This window comes from Schistocerca americana, chromosome 8, assembly GCF_021461395.2.
Source record: "Schistocerca americana isolate TAMUIC-IGC-003095 chromosome 8, iqSchAmer2.1, whole genome shotgun sequence".
NCBI lineage: Eukaryota > Metazoa > Arthropoda > Insecta > Orthoptera > Acrididae > Schistocerca > Schistocerca americana.
The window spans coordinates 88443423-88461899 of NC_060126.1; positions in this window are offsets into that span (position 1 = coordinate 88443423).

An 18477-nucleotide genomic window follows, 5' to 3' on the forward strand; every position below is an offset into this window, starting at 1 on the left:
CTGTCACGGAATGCGCGGCCGCTCCCTCCGGAAGATCGAGTCCTCCCTCGGGCATGGGTGTGTTTGTTGTTCTTAGCATAACTTAAAGTCAGTTTAAGTAGCGTATATGTGTAGGGACCGATGAACTAAGCAGTTTGGTCTCTTATGAATTCTCACATTTGTTATATCAACAAGTGGGACGCTCTTTTTCTTCTTACGACTTTAGGATTTGGTTTACGCTGTTGTTCATTTGCATTGAGGCGTCGACGGGTCTGGAACAGGGCCAAAAAGCACCCCACTGAGGACGAAAGTCGGGGATGGAGCAGGTAGGCTGTGGCGTAGTGAGCAAGTAGTTGAGAGACATATTGGGTACAAATTTCACTGGGTGCATTTTTCAAATGTCTCTGCAGGCAGCTGATGACCTGATGTCCGTCAATAATCCGCTTGTTATCCGATGTGTGTCAGTAGTTAAAATGAAATGAACTGAGTTTTAATATTCGGGGTTTCTATCTCTGTTTACAGCCTCTCTTAATGCACACGTGGTTTAAGAATATCGTTGTCGACAAAAGACTATGTATTTGCCAGGAAAACTGTACAGATGGCAGGAAATTACCGATAAATTAAGGGCTTAAGATCGTACTCAAGGTGTGTAAATGAGTCAAGCTTTAAGTTTAGCATAGAGATTCCAATCGATTTTTTCCCATAAACAACACATTTAGCAGTAAATGCTATACATCCTCTAATGGACGATGTAATAAAATGACAACCACAGCATTACTCATAACGCAGTTGAAGATCGTAACAATCTGAATCCTTGTTCATAGATAACCTTCGATAAATTATGTTCTCATAACAAAATAAACTTCCTACTTACACTCCCTATGCAACAATGCTCGAAGAGTTGCTATCCACTGAGGCAGTTACATTTGTGGGCTCCAAACTGATATGTTAATGGCGTAACAACTGTATCACCTAGCTCCTCTATTCCGGTGCACTCACTTCGCGTAGCGAACTCTCCTGGCCAGCCAGAAGCATTCTACCCAGTGGGCAGTATTGCTGTGAACTGTTATCTGAACAAGCGCTGCCTTTCCGTCTGTTAATACTGAACCTTCTGAAGAAATATGTCCCATGGAGATAAATCTGAATACGTAAATGACAATAACTGTTGAGAGGATCGCTCTTATGCTTCAGGTTACAGCTGAGCCTGGAGCACATCGATGTAATGGTATCAATAACAGAACCCCACAACCTCATAAGAACTACTGAAAGAGAAGTTCGTATAACGTAATTATGTGAGACATCTGAATTTCAATAGGCGTGGTTAGAGAGCCTGTATGCAGGGAGAGAGCGGCCTTAGGCGAAATCGAGCGTTACTGGCTGATCAGCTGCGACGCCATTTTCTGCAACCGGTATCTCTCTCTCTCTCTCTCTCTCTCGTCGTATCGCTTTCCGAGATTTGATTATTGTGTTGGAGACCAACGGAAACAATCAGAGTTACAAACGTTGTTGTTCTCTGTGTATATGTTTGAACTTAATTCAGACACCTTTTTGCACAGGTGTTACATCTGCGAGCTTCAACACAAGTACAAACAAGAATGAATTTTGTGGTGATCTCGGTACTGTTTTGAAGTAACAGCGATATTCAGTTGTGCCATACGTATTTGACGATTTGTTGTTCATTTTGCCACCGTTTTGTGCTGATTTCTCATCTTCTACTTTGGAGAAAGTGGAGTTTGTACGCTAGTATATTTGCGGAATAAGGAAAGAAGGAAGCAGTGTAGAATTCCAGTGAACAGAGAAGATATAAGTGACTGAGCAGCCTTGTGAAACGGACGTGGTATTCTTATCTATGTGAAGTAAGTGATCTTTGTTTTCCAGCAGATTATAACACGAATTGCGTTGTATATGGTACTGTGAGAGGTGGCATTTGGCATGTATATTGATTGTGTGCAATATTTTATAGCACACCTTATTCTTGTAAAAATAGAACAAAAATGTGGCGATGTATCAAATGTGGACAGACTCTTCTGAACTGCAAACACTTCATTGAGTGACTTGCAGTTAGTGGTACCATATGATTTGACATGGCGTTCATCAGTTTATCTTTACTGTCTTTTCAGATTTTGTCTCGCTCTTTCCTTCTCTCTTCAGTGTAGTCATGCCTATACATTTATTTTTTATATAGCGATACAAATGTTTTCTTTCTCTTCTGTGTTGTAGAAAGATTTCACCGATGACCAGGTGGAGAAAGCGATGGCAAAATGAAAATGAAGTCCAATATCATACCAAAAATGTTTTTCAAGTAGCTACAAAAGCTAACAGAAGGAGACCTTAACTGTGCCATGAGAATCCCAACGGAGAAAGTGAGTGCAGTAACACCTCAGCAGAGGCAGCTGCAGAAAACGCAGTATGAAGAAGACAGAGATTCTGTCTGAAAATATGTTTTGTATTTGGCCAGATTATGGTCAGTAAAACTTTTGCTATTCATGCACTGGCTCAAAATGTTTAGCATTAATGTGAATTTGAGATGTGTTGTGTTACACATTTTTTTTCTGAGCTTGTAGTTTTATACTTTCTAGACTGAAAAAATGTATCGAGATACACAGCAAAAAATTTTATGTTTGGGACTCAGTTTAGGAATGTCTAATTTATATTCAGTTTTAAAGGTTATCTTTAATTGTTATCCAGAAGTTCATGTTTTTCCATTCCTTTATGCAGCTCTGCTCATTGTGACCAAAGTTTATACTACCAAAAGTACAAATATTGTATGTATCTCGCGATTTAGCAGTAATTAAAATGTGGCTGTCTTCTGTGAATACACTTGTATTATGTGGTACATTCTTCACTTTCGTTAATGTAAACAAGTAATAGTGTTTTATACAGCGCTTTGTAACTGCGGTGTTTACATTATCTTTATCCGCGAGAGGCTTCTCTACTAGCTACATGTCTGTAATGTAGAGTGGCCTGTGTTAGTACAATTTGTGGCTTTGAGAAACTGTGTAACATGTAAGTTTCAGCACTCGTAAAATATTTCTTTACATAATACGCTTAGTTTTGAGGACAACATGTGAATTTCAGGCCTCATAAAACATTTCTTTAGATAATACGTTACTTTTGAGGGTTAAGTGTTGCACCATATTTTTCCCTGATATTTTTTCAGCAGTGTTTGGTTTCATGTTACGAGCCAGCTTTTGGGTATTATAACACACTGTTAACTGACATATATAATGAATGCTACTGTCTGTTTCCGCATCCAGATGATCTGCATGTGCTTTTTATTTGTGCCATTAGGAGTGATGGTTCTGTCCGCCGTGGTCGTCACAATTATACGTTTGCTCGATTTACTCTCGATTAACCCAATCGCTGGTTCCCAAGCCTTTCTAAGATCATAGCCACAGTCGCGGTTTATGAGGTCGTCATTGGTGTGAATTTCGCTGTCTCTCTAACAACTCTCTACATCAGTCGAGTATGCCTCTGGTGTTCACGGCATCGATCCTCGACGGTACACATCGTCTGACCAATATACGATTTGCCACATTGGCACGGAATCGGGTACACGCCGGCCTTCCTCAAACTGAGGTCATCTTTGGCGCTCCCCACCAGTGCACGACTTTTATTCGGAGGGCAAAACACAGTTCCGACCCGGTGTTTCTTCAAAATGCGGGCGATTTTCCCCTGGAGTGCGCCTGTATATGGAATAAACGCAGTGCCTACCTCCTTCCTCGTGATTTCATCCATCTCCATATGTTGTGCTGTAGTGGTTGGGCGGAGAGCACGTTGAATCTGTCACTCTAAGTATCCATTTTTTCGAAATACAGTTCTCAGATGTCCCAACTCCTGGGGTAGACTCTCTGCGTCAGAGATAGTGCGCGCCCTATGTACTAGAGTTTTAAGTAGCCCATTCCTCTGTGAAGGGTGGTGGCAGCTGTCTGCGTGCAAATACGGATTTGTGTGCGTTGTCTTCCGATACACCCCATGACCTAGGGTGCCGTCAGCCCTTCTCTTGACCAAGACGTCAAGGAAAGGTAATTTACTCTCCGTTTCAGTCTCCATAGTGAATTTGATGTTGGGGTGTATGGAGTTTAGATGTGCAAGGAAGTCAAGGAGTTTATCCATACCATGTGGCCAGATGACGAACGTGTCGTCCACGTAACGGAAAAAGAAAGTAGGTTTCCATTCGGATGACGACATGGCTTCCTCTTCGAAGTTCTCCATGTACAAATTCGCTACCACTGGTGAGAGTGGGCTACCCATGGCGACTCCCTCCGTTTGTTCGTAGTATTCTCCATTAAAAAGAAAATACGTGGAAGTCAAGACATGCCTAAAAAGTTCAGTGGTCTTCTCGTCAAACTTCTGACTAATCAATTCTAGTGACTCTCGCAGGGGTACCCTCGTAAACAAGGAAACGATGTCAAAACTCACCATGATATCTGTCTCGTCCAACCTGAAGCTATCAAGGCGTTTAACAAAATCCACGGAATTACGAATCTGATGAGGGCATTTACCCACATAATGACTTAATATTCCCGTCCGGTATTTGGCCAACAAATATGTAGATGCTGCTGACAATGGGGCGTAATGGTACCCCCTCTTTGTGAACCTTCGGGAGTCCATATAGTCTGAGCGGTACCGGACCTTGGGGTAACAATTTCTTAGCGTCACCCTCCGGTAAATCTGCGTCCTTGAGAAGCGACCTCGTCTTGTTCTCCACCTTCTTTGTAGGGTCAACGCTGATCTTCCGGTAGGAATCGTCATTTAGCAGGCGCTGCATCTTATCTGTGTAGTCCTTATGGGAGACAACAACTGTAGCATTGCCTTTGTCAGCCGGTAAGACAACAATTTCAGAGCCCGCATTTTGAACAAACACCGGGTCGGAACTGTGTTTTGTCCTCAGAATAAAAGTCGTGCACTGGTGGGGAGCGCCAAAGATGACCTCAGTTTGAGGAAGGCCGGCGTGTACCCGATTCCGTGCCAATGTGGCAAATCGTATATTGGTCAGACGATGTGTACCGTCGAGGATCGATGCCGTGAACACTAGAGGCACACTCGACTGATGTATCCGAGCAAGTCGGCGGTTGCTGAACATTGTTTGTCGGAAAATCACGCTATGGAGTATGAACGCACGAGGATTCTGGTACAGACGTCGAGATACTGGGACAGCGTTGTTAGAGAGGCCATCGAAATTCGCACCAATGACGACCTCATAAACCGCGACTGTGGCTATAATCTTAGCAAGGCTTGGGAACCAGCGATTGGGTTAATCAAGAGTAAATCGAGCAAACGTATAATTGTGACGACCACGGCGGACAGAACCATCACTCCGACGTCATCTCAGACGCTGTCGCAATCTGTTCCATCGCGCGACCGTGGCGCGGGGCGCGGACAGCGGAGGGACTGCGCCGCGGGCGGAGGGTATTTAAATCGGCCTCCGCCGCGACCGAACCCAGTTCCCTCTGAGCAGCCATAGCGTACGGATCTCCGTACCGGCACGTTCACAGGAGCTCAGTCCGTCAGTTCACTTGGTGATGGCGACATGTATGATCGCCGAAATATTGTGCGCCGCTTTAAGGCGCCATGTCATGGATTGCGCTGCCCTTCCGCAGGAGGTTCCAGTATCCCCTCTGGCATGGGTGCGTGTGTTTTTCTTAGCATAGATTTGGGCATGGGTGCGTGTGTTTTTCTTAGCATAGATTTGATTAAGATAGTTTTTATAGTGTGTAGTTTTAGGGATCAATGACCTCAGCAGTTTGGTTGCTTAGAACTTCACACACACTTTTTTCCACTGCACCTGATGTAGAACAGTGAATTTACCGTTGCACAGAACTTGTGTCAACAGTCTTAATTTATCACGAAGGTGATTCATAACCGTCTGATAGTGGGAAAAAGTGATCAGTGTTTACACATATTAGTGTAAATAAGTCGTACACTTCAGTACCCATCAGTCTAATGGCTAAAGGCAGTTCCCTTCCTCACCACACTATAGGTTATAGGTTGTGACATGAGGGTTGCCGTAATCACCGCCTTCATGGTGAAACGATTCCCTGCACATTTGACAGAATGGCCGCACGAAAACGTATACAACATAACACAGTCACCTTGTGACCAAAGTAATGATACCAGCATTCCTTGCAAAAATATTTTGACATGATTAGGCCCCCTAGGCCAAAATGCAGCTAAAATGCTGAAGATTTACGAAATGTTCGATACCAGCATGTTACGGTAAATTACCATAGCTTTGCATGGAAAGGATAAATTTTGCTTGTTCTAAATTCCTCGTTATGTAAAGAAATAATAAAACACAAAGTAATTAGTTAGTATCAAAAACATATTTTTGCATAGTGGGTAGCAAATAATGTTACACTGAAATTGTAGAGATCATTGTTGATACGCATAAATATCTGTATATTTCAATGTGAACAGGTAACACTGTGTTTCCAAATAAATCTGTATACATGCAGATCCTATTCTCTGTAAGTGTTGGCAAATTGTGAATCTCAGTACCAGATGTAAAATTTACCCAAAACTTACAGAATTTCAGTAATATAAGACTTTCGATTTATGATGAGAATGACTTAATTATTTGGGACAACTAAAACTTCAGAATTCAAAATAGAATTGAATGTGAATAGACAAGACAAGGGAAAGGAGCAATTGTCGTATATCGATCAGTCAAGAAGCAGTGTGGGGATGCACATATATCATGTTTGGTCATTTCATGGTACTGATTTAAGTGATTGTACATATTGGTTTCCCATTTACTACTTGATAGTATAAAGTTGAGGTTGTCTTTGCGTCATTTGGTAACAATGGGTGAAAGCACAGAATACTGATAATGATCTTCTTCCAAATGTTACTTGTATTGTCAGTATGTGGCTGGAGCTATTTTGTATTGTTGGCTTACAACATCATACAGGATTGAAACTTCCTGGCAGATTAAAACTGTGTCCCGGACCGAGAACGAACTCGGAACCTTTGCCTTCCGTAGGCAAGTGCTCTGCCAACTGAGCTACCCGAGCACGACTCACGCCCCGTCCTCACAGCTTCACTTCTGCCAGAATCTCGTCTTCTACCTTCCAAACTTTACAGAAGCTCTCCTGCGAACACTCTGCTGCAGAGTGAAAATCTCATTCTACCATCATACAGGGATGGTTATGAAATTTTATATTAATCATTCATTTAGTTTCACTTGTGATTTTGGATATGTTTTAGAAGTTATGTATGGCTGTAATGCGTTAAGACAGATTTTTTACTTATGTACAGAGGTTACTACTTCGCTTGTCACTATATATACAGGAAACGAAGATGAATTACCTCAGTTTAAGTTGTATGGAATGTACCAAAAAAATTGGTGAATATGATATGATGTGCTTTAACTAATTCTTTATCTTTTACATCGTTAGGAAAACATAACAACATTTCATATGAGTGAGAACAGGCCTCTAGGCCATGTAGCACTGTTTCAATCTTCACTGTTCCATCCTCTATCATTAGTTCATTTTTCCCATTGATCTATCTGACATATATTTTTCTATGGTGTTTACCTCTGTCCAGCAATCGAATTTAATTTTTTGCGATTCAACATTATCTTGCATGTGGTAGAAATCTCATTACATTTGAGTTTACATAAATAACTCAGTCTATAGCTTTTTAAATAGAACAGATTTGTTTATTTAGTTATATTGTTTGATGCTCAACTGACACATAACTTGGTTAATTTCAAGTCTACTACTTATTTGGTTGATGTAAGTGCTATTGGTGCATTTGTATGTCTGATGAAATATAAAATGTAATACCAGCCACACTATATATAAAAAGACAGTAATTAATCACCATTCAGGTTTCTAAAGCAGGATAGTAAGAATCATTATGTAGGAAACAGAGATACGTCAGGTAACACACTTTGAGAACAAAGTCATTCATACTATAAAGTAATTGTTTATCACCTGAAAAGGATTAATGAGTCAAATGCAACATCCTCGCCCCCCCCCCCCCCCCCCCCCCCGTCACCCCAAAAAAATAAAATCATGAATCTTGCAACCAGTGAGAGATTGTATGTGAATCTGATTATCAGGGTCAAGTTATGTTCAAAATGCAGTATTTATGACGTACAGATAATTTTGTCTGTGATAAAGTAATAATTACAGAGATGTTGAAGTGCTAAGTTAATGATGAACGTTATTGGGATGTTGCAGTTAGCTGTAATGTAAGTGTAGTCTCACATAATAAAGGTTACTGTGAGATAAAATTACAATTATATCTTTCGAAAACACACAAACTTTTCATCATCACAATGATTATAGCATTGTATTCAACACGATTATAAAGTTTAGAATTTTGCATAACTATTTTAAATGCCACGTTAATTCTGTTAAAATGTTAATGTTTGGGTTAGTGATATGCAGTATGTTTTGAATCATTAGCCATACATCTACTGAAAATTGTCAATGATTTATTTAAGCATGGGTTTGTTTATTGACAGGAATGTTATTAATTTGGCAACTGTGAGTGGTTTTGTGTAATGAAAGAAGGTGACATGTAGAGTTAGAAATTATGATGTAACAAAACCAGCAAGTTTTTGTGATTATTTATAGAAATAAAAATCACTTTTAGCATGTATGAAACATCACGAGAGAATGGCATGAGAGACTTGGTTGATTCTTTGTTGTAGTTATTTTCTGGGCAAGTTTAGTATGAAAGAAAGGAAGTTTTTGGAAAATTCTACGGAGAAGTCGGAAATTAATATCAAATACTGCACCAATGAAATATCATTAGTCAAGAACGACTCGATAGATCAGACTGATTTTTATTTTTTTGCGTTCGTAACTATCAGGAGAAGGTTTGTACGAAAGAAAATATATGGAAAAGCAACTGGGAAATTTGGAAATTAAACTCAATTCTCGAAGATCATCACTTGAGAACGGCTCGGCCGTTTTGGTTCAATATTATTTGTTGTGTTCGTAATTGTGAATGGTAATGCCATTTTTGGCATAAAAGAGAAAAGAAAAGAACTGCGATCTGTTTGACAGTTCTAATATCACACGTTTTTATATCAAAAGAGTTATATATGAAGTGGGATCGTAGTTACCACAAGTCTCTGACAGTTCTCGACTGGTTCATTTACAATTTTACATAACACTCTAATATTGTGACTGACATAGACAGATAGGTAGTAGATTTTTCTAATATTTGTAATGTATAAAAGGGGAATGGTTTTCTCCACAAATCTCGAAAAATTATGGACCGATGTAATTCAGATTCTCACATGATGCTCTGCTGAACATTCAGATGGAAATGGGCGTTGATGGCGCGAGGAGAAGATGGACAGAAAGAGAGAGGAGGAGGAAGCTACTCCCAGAGAGATGATAGAAGTTGTAGTGGTACGTGTTGTTATAAAGCACGCAGCATGCCTCACTTTCCTTTTACAAGACCGATGAACGATGTTCTTGTGGAAAACGTAACTTTAATTAGTAGTGGAATAAAGAGGGTCGACTGTGCCTGGGTTTGTTGGAAATGATGTGCAGATATGGGAAAGAAATCTATGGGCACAGTCTAGAAAGCGACGACAGATGTGTGATTTGGAATGGTCAGTGAGGGGCCGCTAGCACCTTGCAGTCGTCTTATGGGAGTGCTATGGACTTCAAAGAAGAAACGGAACAGACGACAATGGTCAGGCACAAAAGAATAATGAATGTCGATGAAGTCTTCTTGGGCTATCAGCCAAGTCAAGGCTTCATGTTGCAGCAACGCTCCAACAAGTTTTCTACTTGCGATATTCAGGCGAAATGTCGAGTTAGTGTCCTGTCCGGTTCTTTATAGCCTTTCGTCTGAGTCGGCGGCGCCTGTCACACGCCCCTGGAATGGGTGTCTTGATCGGGTGAGGGGGGGGGGGGGGGGAAGGGGGGAGGGGGCAGGAAGATGTTCGCAGCCGATGGTATTGAGGGCTCCCTGCTAATGCTTTTAGTGAAGCATTGAAACACCGAGTATGACCATGTTGTCTGTAATAATTTGTTGCTTGGGAGTTGTTGTGAGTTCATAAGTTACTTGAGAATTGAAGAATTATGGACACAGTTTGTGATTTCGTAGAGAGTTATTTAAATGCAGAAGCTCTCTTACAGCCCTTGCCTCACTGCAACAGGAAACAGAATCCGCTGTAGATACGTGGCACTGCATATCAGGACCACAACATGAAGAGAAAACGAGACGGCGACACGGAAATTGTGAGAAGAAGGTAACTGTTTGTACTTGGGAACGGGTAAAAACTCTCCATATCGCAAAATGTTCACTTAAAGTCAACACACAACAAGGAAATCACCTCATGTGGCGATCGTAACAGGACAGATACGAGAAAATTTTAAACAAGACAGCGATAACAAGAAATTAATACTAAAATTTTACGAAAATGGAAGATGTACTGCGTTTTATTGAGTGAAGGAAGTAGACAAGTGATCAATAACCATATCGTAAGCATATACCTCGTAACGGTACAAATGGCAGCAACATGTCTCAAGCTAAGGGGATTGTGGCTTTAATTAAGCCTCTATAATTTAGACTGTCACGGCCTCTGACTAAAGGAATACCAGCTGGCTATAGCAACCAGATAAACAAAAATGGTTCATTTGGCTCTGAGCACTATGGTACTTCACTTCTGAGGTCATCACTCCCCTAGAACTTAGAACTACTTAAACCTAACTAACGTAAGGACATCACACACATCCATGCCCGAGACAGGATTCGAACCTGCGATCGTAGCAGTCGCGCGGTTCCGGACTGAAGCGCCTAGAACCGCTAGGCCACCACGGCCGGCCCAGATAAACAACAAATATTATCCACATGTTGCAGTATGTTGACTGTGAAAATCGTTGATTAACTATTGATGACGGTATAAGTACATTAACAAGCGACCACAGTTTTTATTATGATGAACACATTAAGTTGGAAGATAATTTAGACTACATTGCTACCACAACCAGAAGTATGGAACCTATGGTTTTAGCGGTAATTCTAGATAACTTAAAGCATTAGTAAAACTAGAGGAACTGTCTCAAAATAGAAAAAGTCAAACAGATAAACTACATAAGCTCTCCCAAAGTAAAAGAAAAATTTTACACGATTCAGCCACAAAAATAGATAAAATTCGAAATTATAGGAAACCTTAGTGAATTTACGCAAGGAGTTCGAAACGAAAAGAGTCGAGGATTGTGATATTGTGAGACAAGAAATGAAAAAACAATTTAAAGACAAACAATAAGATGACACAGTTCGAGAAATTATCTCAGACCAATTATGAAACTATATGCAATCAAATCTTAGAGACTTAAGATGGAGTACAAATGTTAGAACTAAATAGAAATGCTATGTAAAATTTCTAGCGACCCAAATACTTTAATTAATTTGGAGAAGCGTCTAGAACTGATAGTATAGCAAAAAGCACACGGAACCGAAGATACAAACAGAGCTGTCCCAAATCCTGTGGACGGTATTGTTAATAATAAGATTGAGTTACAGAAATTATAGAAGCATGAACTTAAAGGCAAAATAATTACATCTAGCATAGGATTATCGCCAGAATTATTAGAAGAATTACAAACAGGAAGCGGAGTTAGTTGTGATAAACAGTTTCCAAAGTTTAAGCCGGAAAAAGAAGTACATCCAACGTAATTCATAAGAGTACTTTATCGAGGTAAACCTCAGAAATGGATAACAATTAAAAAATTTATTTTGCGCTAGGATATTTACGAGCTGATGAAGCGGAAGGGGGAACAGCCCGTTCAGAGGAATTTAAAATGTGTGAAGATTTCCTGAGAAAATTAAGAGTAAGTATTGGGCCACAAGTTCGTAAAAAAACTGACACTACGCAATCATAGAGGGTGGAATTATTGGTAGTTGGGAGCTCCAATGTTAGGCGCGTTATGATGCCCTTTATAGACAGGGCTGCCAATGAGGGGAAGAAAGCGAATGCGCACTTCATGTGCATACCGAGTGGAGTCATTGCAGGCGTGGAACAGGTCTTTCCGGATGCTATGAAGAGTTCAGGGTGCAGCCAACTGCAGGTAGTACCAATGACATATGCAGCTTTGGATCGAAAGAAATTGTCGCTGGTGTCCAGCGGCTAACGGAAGTGGTAAACGCTGCCAGTCTTGCATGTGAGATGAAAGGGGAGCTCACCATTTGCAGCGTAGTCGACAGGACCGATTGTGGACCTCTGCTACAAAGTCAAGTGGAGGGCTTGCGACCGTGTAGGCTGCAGGTACCTCGACTTTCGCCATAGGGTGGTTGGGTCACGACTTCCGATGAATGGATCAGGAGTGGTGTGGGTTCATAAACAAATAGGATTGACGGAGTACATCGGGAAAGTCCAAGGAAGAGCAGCACGTTCAATACCATCGAGAATTAGGGCAGAGAGTGTCACTGAAACGATACATATTTGGAGTTGACATAGTTAAAACAAAGCCGTTTACTGTCACAGGGGAATCTTGTCACGATATTTCAATCACCAACTTTCTCCTCCGAGTGAAAAATATTTTTTTTTCACTCCAACCTGCATTGAAAAACACGATCATCACCAACTTTCTCCTCCGAATGAAATTTTTTTTTCACTCCGATCTGCATAGAAAGAGACGATCGTCATAATAAAGTCAGGAAAATCAGAGCTCGCACAGAAAGACATAGGTGCTCCTTTTCGCGTGCGCTGTTCGAGAATGGAATAATAGTGAATTGTTGTGAAGGTGGTTCGATGAACCGTCTGCCAGGCACTTAAGTGTAATTTGCAGAGTAGCCATGTAGATGTCATTATAGACGTTGATTAGATACTAAACACTATAATAGTTCATGGGGTGGACATAAGATGTATGCTGAGCGGCATCAGCCTAGATCCAAGTACCTAGATAACCTAGTAGACGAAAAACTTTATAACATTAATACAATAAAAATGTTTAAGTCCTCTGGATAATCTACCCTCTTTCCACCTTATAACGAACTATACCCGCCGTGTTCCGACTGGATTGCTTCTTTTCTTTCTCTTTAGAATTCTATGAGGCAATTTCTTCTTCTTCAGCTATTCTATTTTCTTTCAATTTTCTCCTACTATCTTGGAGAGATTCATGAAGGGTATCTGTTAAAAGGGGTACAGATATACGAGGGCAGTTCAATAAGTAATGCAACACATTTTTTTTCTGAAACAGGGGTTGTTTTATTCAGCATTGAAATACACCAGGTTATTCCCCAATCTTTTAGCTACACAACACTATTTTTCAACGTAATCTCCATTCAATGCTACGGCCTTACGCCACCTTGAAATGAGGGCCTGTATGCCTGCACGGTACCATTCCACTGGTCGATGTCGGAGCCAACGTCGTACTGCATCAATAACTTCTTCATCATCCGCGTAGTGCCTCCCACTGATTGCGTCCTTCATTGGGCCAAACATATGGAAACCGACGGTGCGAGATCGGGGCTGTAGGGTGCATGAGGAAGAACAGTCCACTGAAGTTTTGTGAGCTCCTCTCGGGTGCAAAGACTTGTGTGAGGGCTTGCGTTGTCATGGAGAAGGAGAAGTTCCTTCAGATTTTTGTGCCTACGAACACGCTGAAGTCGTTTCTTCAATTTCTGAAGAGTAGCACAATACACTTCAGAGTTGATCGTTTGACCATGGGGAAGGACATCGAACAGAATGACGCCTTCAGCGTCCCAGAAGACTGTAACCATGACTTTACCGGCTGAGGGTATGGCTTTAAACTTTTTCTTGGTAGGGGAGTGAGTGTGGTGCCACTCCATTGATTGCCGTTTTGTTTCAGGTTCGAAGTGATGAACCCATGTTTCATCGCCTGTAACAATCTTTGACAAGAAATTGTCACCCTCAGCCACATGACGAGCAAGCAATTCCGCACAGATGTTTCTCCTTTGCTCTTTATGGTGTTCGGTTAGACAACGAGGGACCCAGCGGGAACAAACCTTTGAATATCCCAACTGGTGAACAATTGTGACAGCACTACCAACAGAGATTTCAAGTTGAGCACTGAGTTGTTTGATGGTGATCCGTCGATCATCTCGAACGAGTGTGTTCGCACGCTCCGCCATTGCAGGAGTCACAGCTGTGCACGGCCGGCCCGCACGCGGGAGATCAGAAAGTCTTGCTTGACCTTGCGGCGATGATGACACACGCTTTGGCCAACGACTCACCGTGCTTTTGTCCACTGCCAGATCACCGTAGACATTCTGCAAGCGCCTATGAATATCTGAGATGCCCTGGTTTTCCGCCAAAAGAAACTCGATCACTGCCCATTGTTTGCGACGCACATCCGTTACAGACGCCATTTTAACAGCTCCGTACAGCGCTGCTACCTGTCGGAAGTCAATGAAACTATACGAGACGAAGCGGGAATGTCTGAAAATATTCCACAAGAAATTTCCGGCTTTTTCAACCAAAATTGGCCGAGAAAAAAAATGTGTTGCATTACTTATTGAACTGCCCTCGTACCTACATTTCGAATATTTAAGTATAACGTAATTTTTGTAATTCGTAGGAAGGTAAAGATTTAAGACAAAAATCGAAGCAAATATCAGACTACGATAATAATTAGTAATTTATTTCTACAATCTTTATGAAAATGACCCAACTACTTTTATACATTTTATATGTAGGATTTCGTATTTTCTTCATATAAAGAATAGGTTTGCGTTTATTTATGTTTTCTAAGACAGGTTAATGCAGGAATGAGAAATATATTTTGCTAAATACGGTAATACTCGTCACATGTTGTGTGTATATAAAATGACCAAGTACTCAAACGGTTGTTAACATTCACAAAGGTGATTAACAAAGACATTAGGACGCATGACAACAACTAAATGACATGTAACGTGTGACTACGAGATCTCTACTGGGTGGTTTAAGATCAGTGTTCGGGGTCTGAGATGGTGAAGCTGTGAGAGTTCGGTCCTTCCGACGTCACAATCGAGATCCGTAGCAGAAGGGGAACCTACGACGGGGGAGTGGAAAGGGAATCTGTATTTGGGCTCAATCGTCTTTTTCTTCTCGATCCTAAAGCACTTATTCTTACACTTCCTTTTCTTTCCTTTCCGCTAGGAGTAGAATTCTATTCTCCGTCTTCCCATATGCTTATGGTACTACATCTGTAACCATTCTCACAGGTGAAGCCGGTAGTTCACGACAAAAATGTCATAGAGAGACAGCGAAAAGCTATTTCTTTTTATTAAAACTTTCAGATCCTCCTGTAAGTTGAGTGGCTGGAGCTTATAGTAGTGATGCCTTCTAAAAAGGGGGGGGGGGGGGTAGCGGATTGGGACACAGAACAGAATGAGCTACAAAGTGACGCAATAATACATGTTAAGTTCTTCATAGGTACTTGTATAGCATAAAGACAGTAACAGTTTGAGACATAGGAGTTATGAGAGAAGAAAAAGAAGTAAGAAATATTTTATATAGATTTCAGGTAAGATCACTATGCTGAGAAGGAATCTTCAATATTGTTATTAGTAAAAGCCGTATGGTCAGAGACTAGGCATATTATTGTAAGCATGAAGCTGGAGTATATCCAGATTTGGAGGGCGGTAGGAGGATGAGAGGGTATATTTACTTAGGAAGAAGGGAACCTATATCTGAGGTCAGGTTTATCCAAAGAAGGAAGGACCTGAGCCGTTTTGGTAGGTATGAGAGGGAAGGTTAATCTATGGAAGAGGTTATCTATATATAAGCTCATGTGGAACGAAGCAAGGCATAACCTGATCTTTTTCTATTTTCGATGTTAATCTCTGGATTACTTATAAGATTATCCACAATGACGCTAATTGTGTAAGTTAGTCCACACGAAACCTTACATCTTAGTGGGCTCTGGTTTACGTAATCTGGACTGGCCAGCGAGGGCTCACTGAAACTGTGTAGTCGTGTTTTGGGAGTGGTTTGAACTCCAAAGAAGAAAGGGGCCTGACGACAACAGTCAAGCACAAAAGAAAAATGAATGTGGTTGTATAGACACTATGCCATTCTGTCTGGAATCAAGTACGAACTTATTTTTTTGGTGAAGGTCTGAAGCACCATATATGAACATGATATCTGTAAGACTTCGTTAATTATCAGCTGTTGTGAGTTCGTAATTTGTTTGAGTATGGAAGAATTATGGAAACAGTTTTTGTGGTTTCGTAGTGAGTTATTTAAATGTAGAAGCTCCCTTATAGCCCTCATCCCACTGCAGTCAGTAACGGAGTCTGCCGTTAAATACGTGGCACTGCATAGCATGACCACACCATCAAGTGGAAACCAGATGGTGACCGGGAAATTCGGAAAATAATGGGATCGAGCAGACACTTGGCATCTCGCAGTATATCGATAACGCAAAGTCAACCCACACCAACAAACAACCACGTCCAGGTGCGGGAGAATATTTCAGAAAGAAAAGGACATGGAGAGGGGAGAGGAGGAGATTGACAGAGGGAAGGGGAGGAGGTTATGCACAGAGAGGTGGGAGGAAGAGGAGATGTATGGAGAGAGAAGAGGGACGAGAAGATGTGAAGAGAGAAGAGGGACGAAGAACTGAGGATGTGTGTGCAATTCCCATACGTAAGCACTGCAGGGTCCCTGGCGGATTAATAATAATTAACGCAGGGTTCCTTGAGGTGTCATCCGAGGCACCATTACAGCACAGCAGATTGTCGTCGATATTTTATGCCCATTTTGTTGCCCTTCATCGCAAGCCATCCTCGCCTTACATTTCAGTATGGTTAGGCCTGCCTTCGCACGACCAGAGTTTGCACTACTTGGCTTTGTGCTTGCTAAATCCTAACTTGACGATCTAAATCGTCTGATCTTCCCCATTATTGAGAACGTTTGGGATATTATGGGAAATTCCCTCCAGCCAGTTTAGAATTTTGACGATAAATATACCCATTGGACAGAATTCTGCACCAAATCCCACATTATCACATTCAACAGTTCAGCCCATTAATGCCAAGCCGAACAGTTGCTTGCATTATGGCAGAAGGTGGACCAACGTGTTATTCAATTTCTCAGTTGGTCGGGTAGTTTCTCTTGAATAAATCATACAATCTTCCTGAAAGTGTAATCATATGTAAGTCACAGATAATGAATTCTTTCCCATTCGGGAAATTCTCTCATGGCGTATCCATCTTTTTCTGTCTTAGTGTGTAATAGTTACATCAAAAGAAGCTAATGTAGCACCTACAGGATTCTGTAGTTCTGAAATTTTAATGATATAGTCATTTGTGTTCTTTACTCAGGACAACTCATTCCTTGAATTTTTTGGATTATGGGGATTTTGCATTTGGAGTTGAACTCTCGGTCTTAAGTTAATGCAGCTCATTATAATACATTTTCTTGCTAGAATTGTTTAAACATGAACTTGAATTAATTAACGTTATTTCCGTATTTCTTCTCGAAATTTACTCTTGGATCTTGTTCAAGCTCAATGATGTTGTTTTCTAAAAGAACATCGTAAATGTCTGACATATACATCATTTTTCGTAACTACATAATTACTAACTCATACCTTCTCGATAACTGAATCGTTAGCTTCGTTGTGTTGAGTGCAGAACGACCTGTGTTTGTGATGATGTTGTTTTCTAAAAGAATATCGTAAATGTCTGACATATACATCATTTTTCGTAACTACATAATTACTAACTCATACCTTCTCGATAACTGAATCGTTAGTTCGTTGTGTTGAGTGCAGAACGACCTGTGTTTGTGTCCTGGTACCTCCTCAAAAGTTTTTGAGATAGTGAGGTGCCTCGAGATCTTAAATGAGAGGTAGCTCAACTGAAGGACCAGTTGCACTATCAGGATTAATCTGCTCAAAATAACGACTGGAGGGATTGGTGACACACTGGTCGCATGTCCCACGAACACAGACCACTGATTGTTTCGCATCATAAGGCTAGTCTGGACAAGTGTTAGGCCTAACCTCTGATTAGCGTTTACGTTTTAAGTTTCCTTAGTCAGCTTTCACCGTCATGGTATTGTTAAGTTTCGTGTTTAAACTATGAAAATATTTCTCTCTTCAGAAACAGATTTCTGGTTTCATTAATGGTCATTTATGTCCTTGTGAATGGTTTCATTTGTATATCTCATACGACAACCTGTTCATTATATATAATTCTACTGAGTCAGTTGACTTCTTAATGTGCATTATGAACAATTGTATGCTACTGTTAATTACCTGTGTCTTACATTGTGCTTGAACCATCTCCTGAATAATTGATATTCTTTTTTACTAAGAGACTTCGATAGCCATTGCTATGTCTGCAATTTAAGGCATTTTTTTGAATTTAGAACCATACTTGTGAAAAATTATTTTATAATACTAATACATAAGAAGTTTCATCTCCAGTCTTCTCATATTATACTGTATTGGTGAAGTGTTTCGCAAACACGTGTGCCCCTAAATGATCTGGTGATCAATTACGGCATGAATTAATCGACATTTCCTGACATTAAAATATTAGAAACGTACTCTGCGAACTTTT